Here is a 10,376-nt window from a genome sequence, read left to right as displayed (position 1 = left end):
CTCCCTCGCCTTCTCTTTTTTTCTCCCTGTTTCTTTCTGTGCTCTCACTGCTTTCCTCTTCCTGTTAAGGTCACAAATAAACCTTAAGGTTGCTGTCCTCCAAAAGTAAACCTTTAAGAGTGAGACCTTTCAAACCACTTGATATATCCGTCTTTTTCTTCCTTTCATTAGTTTTCAGTTATGGGTTTTTGTGGAAAGAAAAAAATGGCAAAAATCCATTGTATCATGCCTCTGTTGGGGATGACTGAAAGAAAATTAGATCAATCATCGCTTCCCTGTTTCAGTATTGCATGAGGACTACTGGGTAGCGTCTTGGATGTCCAGCATACCAATCTGTTTCACTCTGCATCTCTGTCTGAGGAGACTCAGGGGCGGAATAAAAAAAGAAACCAGATGCAAACCATTTTTAGCAGTTAGAGTTAAAGGGGCAACCCGAGTGAACAGTCGGTGTCCAGATCGGACCAGAGCAGAAGAAGGAGTGTGTTTTTCTAAATATTTAATTACACAAGGATGTTGTGACTAAATAAGGCATCATCCCTCTATGGAGTACACACATAGTCCCTAAGTGTAATGCACACATGCACACAAATGGATGCAGCTGCAGAGAGATACACACACTGACACTCAGATACATGCTTGAATACAATATCTTTAATTTACAGTACATCTGAAACAGTGTGTTTTGTTTGCATGTTTTTCTTTTATGCTGTTTTTCTGCATTATTCACTTTGTAAATGAATACACACCCACAAGCCCTCATATGTCAATGACCAAGGGGGTCATTTATTATTGCCTTCTGAAATGACCCTTTTGACTGTCACAAGAATGGATTTATATGACTATTTTCTGGTTTCATTCCCAACTTGTCAAATACTGATGCTTGGTCAGTTGTGTCACACACAGAGGCACCCTTTAGTGGCAGTATGAGACACAGCAGGTGGCGAAAGTCTATATAGGATGGACGGAAGGGGAGGTAGATGGGTCAAACTCCAGACTTTTTCCAGGAGACCGCTGTCCGTTTCCCATATCAGGTCAAGTTTTTTTTAATATAATGTAGTGTGTTAGTATATGTAGCATACTCCACTAGTGATGTATGTCATGTGACGTTACATTACGTTTATAACAATTGCACTTATTTTAAGACAAACCATGATTTTTTTCTGAAATTAACCACAGGTTTTTGTTGCCTAAACCTAAGGATATAAACCTAAAAATTATTTTTTAGCCTACATTCTAAGTTTATTTTAAAAAGAGACTGCATGCATTTACCGACTGGAAACTGTACTTTTTCTGTGAAAAGGGAAGTTTATTTTGAAAAGACAAAACGCATGTAACAAGAGTAAATTGACCCGCCGTCCCAGATCATCCGAAACTGACGCTAGAGGGGTCCCTAGAGTGTCATAGTTTGATGTTTAGGGCCACTGACCAAGCCGAGATGGGCATGAGAATGTTTTGTTGTCTGATCCCTAATGCTTAGTCCATGCATCCACAACTACTCAGTTAAAGATCGTGGTCATGGTTAAAAGAAACCACCACTGATAGCTGGTAGGGGACAACATGTGAACACTGCTCTCCAGTCAGTGCTTGAACCCCAAGAGGTTTTACGGCGCAACGACAACTTGATAATACTTGTACTTGATAATACTAGCTGAAGGGAGTAGAAACAGCATGCAGAAAGAAAGAGTCAGATATGGCAAGAGAGGAGCAAGTAAATCTAATACACACATCATGTCTCTGAATGGAGAAGAGCCTTATAAATCGGTCCCTCCAAGGTGTTGCAATCTCAACAATTAACACAAATTCAGCCAGTCACTGTGAATTATGTGCAACCATGCAATTTTGTCCAATAACCACAACTTTAACACACATTTAAAATAGGTAAAATCTTACTCCATTGTAGAGCTGCACACAGCATATTGATCTGCTTGGCCCCTCCTTTCCCTGCTCTCTGTTTCTTCTGCTGCACAAACACAGTGACAGGCGTAACTGCTAGCATCACATGGTTAATGCTACCCAACATTTATTAACATGTTTAATAACATAGTCATTTCGGTATCAGTGTGAGATTGTTGGGACTGTTAAACAGCTCAGTGCTGGATGTTAGCCGCTGCTGCTGTGGTAATTTTTGCTAATTGTGCAGAGAGAGCAAAAGGAGAGCGATTCATGGAGATTGTTCGTCAGTGCTGCTTCCCATCCTTTCCCCCCAAACACTGAATGCTTATAATAATAGACTCCGAATCTGAGACAGTATCGCAACTATTTTTGCAATTTTTACTTGCCCCCCCCCCCCCCCAAATGTCATTGCAAAAGAGCAGCTAAAAACATTGCAACATGCAGCCCAAGTTTGGCATTTCAGGCTGCAACAATCCCAAAAACAACCTACGAAATTCTGGAGGGACTGATAAATGAGAGAGAGAGACAGAGACAGAGACAAAGACAGAGAGAGAGAAAGAGAGAGAGAGAAAGTGCATGTGACTGTGTGATGTTGGTGATTTCTCAGGCAGTGATCCTGTGTGTGCGTGTCTGTGTGTGTGTGTATGTGGGCAAGTGCATATGGATGTGTGATGTAGGTGATCTCACAGGCAGTGATCCTGTGTGTGTGTGTGTGTGTATGTGTGAGAGAGTTTGAGTGAGTGACTGATGGAGAGAGGAGGAGACAGGAGGAGAGAGGAGGAAGAGGTTCCTGTCAATATCACTTCCTTCATCACTCCCGTCCTCTCCTCTCTTCCTTTTCTTTTCCCCCACCCAACATGAATTATTTGTAACACCAATGACAAAGGAACATACACACACACACACACACACACACACACACACACACACACACACGGAAAACCCTACTAGTTTAGTTTATCTGCCTGCTGCACTGCAGGTCACTGTTGTCTTGTTACCATGTAATCACCAAGATTGTGTGAGTGCGTCTGTGTTTGTGAGGGCACTTGGAGTAATGGGTGTGTGTGTGTGGATGCGTGCGTGTGTTTGGTAGTGGTGATAAAGTGTGTGTGTGTGTGTGTGTGTGTGTGTGTGTGTGTGTCTGTGTGAGAGCAACAGAGAGAAGTAAAAAGGAGAGCGAGCCTGAGCTTTAGATCGATTTGAGGTAAGCTGTGTGTGTGTGTGTGTGTGTGTGTGTGTGTGTGTGTGTGTGTGTGTACATGTTTGGCCTAGAGCGAGCGATCCTTTAGCTGCTCACCCTTCACTCACTCCCCCCTCCTCCCTGCCTCCCCCCCTCTCCTCTGTCCCTCCTTCCACCTCTTCTCTCCTTTTTTCTTCGCCCCCCCTCCCAAATCAATCTCTCTCATCTATAATTCAACAGTTTGCCTTCAGCCTTTAAAATATACACCACAGTAACCTCCTCCTTCCTTCGCAGTCTGTCTAGCCCCTCATCTCTGCCCTCATCTCCTCACTGTTCTCCCCCTGCGATGAGTAAGACCTCTGACAGTATTTGTCTTGAAGGTGATCATGTTATAATTTAATGTTATCATGGCCCCAAACTGTAGAGAGGCATCACAGTGTTGACATCTTATTAAAGGCCATTGTGTCTGCTGTGACTCCTGGTCAGCAGCTTCACTATTGTTTAAGTATTTAGCAAAATTCTTTACATTAAAGGCCAATTCATCTGCGTACAAGTAAACCTGACAGTGAATCTGTGGGTTTATTATACATGTACAACATCACTAAGTTGACATTTTGCAGATTTTTCCATTAGCCTGTCGATGCTGTATCTTGAATGCCTGCTGCTCACAGTCTGGCACCTACCTTTTTTTTTTTAAGTCCTGACCTCACCTGAGTGCTGTGGGGCTACATGCCCATAAATGTTCTGAACACAGAAAAGAAAACACTGTCAGAGGGCAGAGTCTCTGCAGATTAACACTCTGCCTCACACTTCTAGCAACCCGGTCCACTCTGAAGTCGTCCAAATCCAGTGCTTGGGCAGTGACTTGCTGCGTCAGACACAAAAAAAGCTTGTGTCTGATTGCCTGATTGTCCATGCTTATTTCTCTGTTGGCCAAAACTACAAAAAAGGCCCCAGTTGTAATAGGTGGTTATTATTCTTAGCAGGAAAGTGGTTGTTATCATTATTTCTTTCCAATTTCAATTCCTGTACATTGGTATGTTGGCATTAGATACACAAATTAATAATCATGTGAACTCATCAGACCATATCTTTGTCTATAAATGTACTGATGATCCCTTACCCTGTACACATGCTGCTTGTGGTCCATAGATAATGACTGTGTGTCACTCTGAGCGACACTCAGCTGCCATGTCACAAACTGATGACATCAGTGTCACCGTTACATGTAGCAATGATGTAATGACACTTGTACAGGTCCATACCCGTGCTGAACAAGTAGACTGTGCAGGTTATTAACACTCACTTTATCTCAGCCCTGGCAGACGGTACAAGGCCCCTCATAGACATCACACAGACTGGCTATCACCACCCTGGCCTCCTCTGTCATTTAAATATGCAGAGATGACAACAATGACAGCATTAATAGTAATGATAGCAATATGAAGCTAAGCCCTCATCATCATCACCATTAGCATATCTCCTGGGAGATGAGCGGTGATTGACAGCTAGCTGGGTGTTTTTTGGGCTGCAGCTCAGCTATCAATTACCTCTGTGCATATCAACCATCATTATGTAAAATAACTCCGCTTCGCTCGGCTCTGCTCAATTCTCTTAAGTCTTGTTCCCTCGCATAACTCTCTTTCCCTCTCCCATGCATTTCCTCCCTCCCATCCTCCCTCCCTCCCTCCCTCCTTCCCTCCAATGCTGCCTTTTTTCTTTCTTTTTGCACTCCATTTCGCTCCCGACCACTCGCCCCCCTTTTACTCGCACTTTCTCCTATGTGTCTACGTTTCTTATTCTCTCCTCTCCTCTTCCCCGCTCTTCTCACGCTTCCGTTACTTTCAGCATTGCTCATGCATGGCTCTGAGTGTGTGCATGTGGACGCCTTTCCAGGTCCTTTTTTTTTTTTTTTTTTTTTTTTTTGCAAATGGCAGCATGTTTTCAGTCGCTGAAGTTACTTTTTACAGCAAAAGTTCTGGTGCGTCTCAAGCATAAAAGAAAACCGATGGTCAGTCTGGAAACACATCACTCCTTTTTCATTCATCTCAGTTTGTTACATAACATTCATTGTGAGGTTTTGTTGTCCTATGGCTGTTAGTTTGATAAACTGTGTGTTTTAAGAGCTGAAACAGTTGTCAACTGACATTATTGGTATTAATATTTGATTTATGAGTCATTTTTCAAGCAAAAATGCCAAACATTTGCTGTTTCCTGCTTCTCAAATGTGAGGATTTGCTGCTTTTCTCTACGTTTTGGACTGTTGTTCAGACAAAATAAGTAATTTGAAGGTGTTATCTTCAGCTCTGGGAATACGTGTGTTTACTCTTTTCTGACATTTAATTAACCAAACAATTCATTAATTAACCAGGAAAAAAATCAGCAGATAAATCGGTAATGAAAATAATCCTCAGTTGCAGCCCTATGTGCTTGAAAGACAATTAATTAAAGCTTATACATCATACAATGGAGCGTTTATACAGATTATCAGCTCTCAGTTTGGCTGTGGCACTGAAGTTTCCATGTTATGCAAGACTTGGTGAAACTCACATATTATTGAACCAAGACTAAAGTGTATTTCCAGTTATCTTTCCAAGTAAAATGAATTCATCTTCCTCATCAGATTCCTTCTCATCTCTGTGCTACTTTCTGTCATTTTAATCTCCCTGATCCTTTTAAAAACACCTTGTCAGCTTATAAATTAGTTTTAAACACACCTCTGGCCTGCAACTCTTCATTTGGTTACACAAACCACAACAAACCCGACTTCTTCTTGTTTAAAGGCAGGACTGTTGATTACTGGGACTGTCCCTGTGCTGTAGTTCAGCATGAGCATCAGCAAGCATTATCTCTGCTGAAGTGCTCTTGAACAAGAAACTACAAAGGCAAAGGGAAAAAAACAAGCATTTCCTCCACAGGAAGCAATACATTATCACATTATTATTGAGATAACAGCCGAATAGAGGGCGTAATAGTATTTCATATCCTTGTTTTTTCCACTGCATGACTTCTCAGATAGCAGGCACGGGGCCCAGCAATGCTATCTGATGTCATCACATTAAACAATAACAAGCACTCAGTGTAAACAGGAAACAGGAAGTTGATCTCTGACAGATCAACAGACAGAGAGGGAAACTCTCAAATATTAGCTAGATTGGCTATATGAAATGACAGAGTAGAGATAAAAATGAGTTTGACTGAAACGGTGTTGTAGTTATATTGTGTCTCTTTGAGGTAGTTTATTGAATTTTTGGTTTGTTTGTGTCTCTCTCTGTTTTTTTTTTGTGCGTCTCTTTGAGGTAATTTTGTGTCTCTTTGGGGTATTTTTGTGTCTCTTCAAGTTTATTTTGTGTCTTTTTTGTCACTTAGTGTCTTTTTTGGTAATTTTTATCAGTTGTTTTGCTCCTTTTTGTAGTTAGTTTGCATGCCTTTGCAGTTCCTTTGCATCTTTTTGTTGTCTTTCTATGTTTCTCTGTAGTTGTTTTGTGCCTCTTTGCAGTCTTTTTGTGTCCTTTTTTGTCCATTTCCCAAGGCTTCCTGGTTGGTACGTGTTAATTTGAGTGACATTTTGCAGGTGAAGGCCAGGTGGGTTCCTGACGCTTTGGGCCCTGTGCCTGTAGACCTGCTCAGTAATCTATCCATGTGTATAGGCTACGATATAAATCATTATATTCGAATGCAGCTCTTCTCCAGAGTTACTTACAGTATTTTCAATGATATTCAAATATGTCTTGAATCATATTCACACGTTGTTTGCAAACAGGCTTCCTCGTCGTGCAGACTGGTGTTATTTTGTGAAGCGGGCAGCCAGTAACAAATCAGTTACTGGCAGTTAGGATAGGTACACACACGCATTAGCAAGTTGTTAACACACATGCATGAAGAGGAAGATAGTGAATATCATCATTCTGTCAGAAAGCTCTGCCAAGAAACTTGGCAGGCAGGTGAAATAAGACATCTAAAGGAAGCAGGGAGACAGAGAAGAGACAGAGGAGGCAGGAGCAGCAAAAGCACTGATCTGTTGTTCAGTTTGTCTGCACTAACTGACTGCAATTTCTCCACCTGTCAGCAACAACTCACCAGAATGCTGTGTGTGAGTGTTTGTGTGTATGTGTGCGTGTGTGTGTGATATTTTGTTTTTTCTCTTCCAAGGCGGCGTCGTTATTCTTGGCTCAGTAGAATAGCGAGTCTTTAGGGAATAAAACGGACACAGACATTCAGTCTTAGACACTCTCACTCTTTACAGACACACACACGCACACACACACACACACACACACACACACACACACACACACACACACACACACAAACATACACAAAGCTGGAATTCCCCCGGATGTCACCCTTGCCCTGTTGTCATTGTAACTGTTTAAATGACAGGAGGGTGGTCAAAACAAACTCCCACAATCCTCATCATTCTCTCCTCCATTTGTTTCTCCCTCACACACTCTCCGTATCCCCCTCCTCTCCTGCGCTGTGTTTCTCTAGCTCTACAGCCCAACGCCCTCTCCATCCCCTCGCTCTGTCACTTCCTGTCTCTCTCTTCAGGTCTGTGTTAGCCCTATATATTAAATATTAATGTCAGTTGTGCTCTGAGCCATAATTGCCATCTCAGCCTCTGAATAATGGATGTAACCGTGCCGCTCACTACTAGGCTACACTATGGCTAACAGGCCAAAAAAACAGCATCCAGCCATGGTTTGTTACATTACTGTGGATTGCAGGCTAAATAAGACTAGCATCATAGTATGGCTGATTACATTATCATGCTAACAGTAACAACAGTAGCTACAAAAGTGATGCAATGGTTGACTCCATCATCATCTTTTAAAAGAAGAGAAAAACTTGCATTGTAATGAATGGTGTCACAGCTTTACTGCAGCAGGAAGCAAATGACAGGCGAACAAAGGTACAAACTAGCAGGTAAAGTTAATCAACTACATGTAAAACCTAAGGGACGAGAGTCAAAAACCGAGACAGACAGAGAGTGAATATTTGGATATTCATCAGGTGGTCAGAAACACAACCCCAAATCAATGCTAATGTTGCTCTGTGTGTGCTGGATTTGTAGGTAGGCAGTGTTTGCTAACACGTTATCAACCTCATATCAGTCAGGAGAGACAGGTGAATGAAGTTTAACACAGAGTGTGTGTCAACAGATTAACAGATGATTTGAGCTGATTAGGATTTAATAGAAGTCTTTGGCACTTGGACACCAGAAGGAGATTTCTTTGTGATCGAGGGTCATCTGAACGGCAGTAAGATAAATCTCCCCATGGAGTCCAGACACTGGTGGTGGTGGATACAGCTCTGAGGCTAATGGCTGATGAGGTGCATGAGGCTGATGAATCTGTGAAGATTAGGCATTGATGGGGAGGTGGAGGGTGCACACGACTGCCACATGAATGAACTACAGGCAGAAAATGAACAATATTTAAAATAAGAAGCAGTAAGATGATCGGCAAACAGAGAAGGTGTGTCACTGTGCAGTTGGTTAACTGTGAATCAGCTGTAGAACTACTGATGACTCAGTTGACATCCACGGATAATGACAACTAGAAATAGTGAGTGAGCGTGAGTGCAAGGGGTGAATGGCACAATGTATGAGAGATGAATAACAGATCTAAGCATGACAAGTCTCCTGACTAAATTTTCACCAGAGCTTCATAAGGTGATGATACAGGACCAGTGGCCCCACCAAGGGGTGACAAAGCGGGGCCACAGTCACCCTGCTTTAGTCGCTTGTCCCCTAACTGGTGATTGGAGACCTCTCTGTAGTGTTTTTGAACTTAGGTAGGCCTGTTCCCAAAAAATGTCTCGTTCCTTACAATAGGATTGGGCCACTGATGGCTGTCGGCCTACACCAACACTGAGGTGCAGGTTTGAGATGGCGCTAATGGCGTTCATTATGTGTTTAAAAAGTAACAATTCAGATTTATCTACCAGATGAACTGTAGGCTGCCACATGGGCAAAGTGGCACACTTTTTAACAACCAAGTTTGCTGCTGCCATCATGAAGATCTGCCACTGTCACTGATCAATATCAGCTCACATATGCTGGGCTGATTGTTGTTTTTTTATTATTATTATTATTATTTACTGGTTACATTTTATAAAAAAGAATGGGTTCCGGTAGGTGGGTCAAAAAGCGGCAAAGCAGTGCTCCCTGTAGTTATTAATTTTGCAGCCTAGAAAACAGTGCCTAGTCGTTACTGTCTCTGTGCTTGTCTCAGTCCTGACAGTCCTGTAATGCACCAAGTTGGCAGTTTGTGGGTCCGGCTCAGGTGGCTGATTTACACATGTTTTGCATCAGGAGTGGCTGTGGATTGGAAGATCTTTGGTTCGATCCCGGCTTCTCCAGTCTGCTTGTTGAAGTATCCTTGGGCAAGATATTGAACCCCAAATTGCTCCTGATGGCTGTTCCATCTTTGTGTGAATGCAAGTGAATGGTTACTGAGTAGCAGGTGGCACCTTGTATGGTGGCCTCGACCACCAGCGCGTAAATGTGTGTGAATGGGTGAATGTTACATGCCGTGTAAATGCACTTTGAGCAGTCAGACAACTAGAAAAGCGTTGTACAAGTGCAGTCCATTAACCATTTGTCATGTAACATGTATTTTCAGACACTGGTGGGAAAAAACACACTGTAATAGAAAAGGTGTGAGAGCCTCTAAGTTACATATTTAATTAAGCTATTATATTTCGTTGACCATAATGCAAACCATTTATGGTTTTCATTTAAAAAACACATACTGACCAGCATCTTAGAATAAGTTGATTGCGCTGTTGCAAATACCTTGCTACAGCAAAATGGCTAGTGCTGAGCCACATCTCTAACCTTTTATTGAAAAGGAAAAGGAAACATAAAGATGATTTGGTTAGGGGGCTAAAAAGTTAATTACAGTTTGTTTTATTGAACTTTCCCTGTAGTTGCCATGCAAATAGTGAGTTTTAAAAAAGTTTAATAACATTACTGGCATTAAAAGTTTAATAAAAGTTTCATAACATTATTGAACGTAATCCAAGTTTTTAAAAAAAAATCCAATATATTCAAAATTGACAATCTTGTTTTGCGATAGACTCCGCAATCACCATGTAAACCGACAACAATGGTGCGTCTTTGGGCCTGCTGGTTAAATGCGTGGACCCTTGTTGCATGTCATACCTTCTCTTTCTCTTCCCATGTTTCTTGTTTGTATGTATACCATCACAATCTAATAAAAGCAAAATACCAAGAATAATAATCTTGACAAAAGTTTAAACAGAATTAATAATCTTGTACTTAGTGTTCCTTCTTTCT

At 41.7% G+C, this 10,376-nt stretch overlaps 1 protein-coding gene across 3 annotated transcripts in view; it reads left to right on the top strand.

Moving 5' to 3' along the window:
• Window positions 1–10,376, top strand: part of LOC125898542 (transcription factor COE1-A-like) — a 109,773-nt gene that overhangs the window by 56,680 nt on the left and 42,717 nt on the right. The gene's annotated exons all lie outside the window — the stretch shown is intronic.

The sequence above is a fragment of the Epinephelus fuscoguttatus genome, linkage group LG12 (genome assembly GCF_011397635.1).
Source record: "Epinephelus fuscoguttatus linkage group LG12, E.fuscoguttatus.final_Chr_v1".
Lineage (NCBI taxonomy): Eukaryota > Metazoa > Chordata > Actinopteri > Perciformes > Serranidae > Epinephelus > Epinephelus fuscoguttatus.
The sequence above is the reverse complement of the archived record's forward strand: the minus strand, read 5'-3'. Positions and strand labels throughout refer to the sequence as shown.